Genomic DNA, 789 nt, shown 5'->3' on the forward strand with positions numbered 1-789 from the left:
TTTTTTATTTTTTATTTTTTATTTTAAAAACAAAATCAAAAACCATGTGTATTTATTTTTTCCAACTTTCAAACCGTGTGGCAATTTGTGTTGGGCTGTCGTAAAATCGTTTTAAAATGTACTAAGGTCTGTGGCAACAAAATGGGAACAATTCTGAGAAACTCATGGTTAAAGCTTGTGGTTTTGCAGCTCAGTGTGGTGTCTGATACCATGGCTCTCAGATAAAGAAACAGGAATTGCACTATCTGTTTTTGGGGCCAGATTCTGCCTAGAGAACAAGTAATGACGTTCACAGGAAGAAGTGAGAGATGGACAGTCGTATTTATTTATCTTAATCTGCGCTGTGATGTTAACACAGAAGCAAAGGCAAATTGGAGCTGCAGATTTGCTGGTCCATACATGTTCCACCTCTCACCCGTGTCTTCCCAGTAAGACTTGATGAAAACACTAAGGATACACTTCTAGATCTGATCTAGTTTTAGGTTAAACAAAACTCCCTGGTCTAAAAACTGTAAGTTTAGACTTTGAATTAAAGATGGGCATAGTCCACAAAAAAATTGTAAATCACGCAAAGAAATTCAGTAAATGTACATTGAAAAATTAAAGTTTAACTGACCCCCAAATCCATTTATCTTACTGATAAACTGTCTAAATAGATGATTTAGAGTTTTATCTTTATGTTTTTGTGTGAATTTTGACATTTTTGTGTAAATTTGTTTGATTCTGCATTATTTTGCGGGTGATCATGCAGGGGTTAAAGTGCAGAAAAAGGGATATTTATAAACAAAG

The sequence above is a fragment of the Poecilia latipinna genome, unplaced genomic scaffold (genome assembly GCF_001443285.1).
Source record: "Poecilia latipinna isolate Pla-1442-1.1 unplaced genomic scaffold, P_latipinna-1.0 Scaffold637, whole genome shotgun sequence".
NCBI lineage: Eukaryota > Metazoa > Chordata > Actinopteri > Cyprinodontiformes > Poeciliidae > Poecilia > Poecilia latipinna.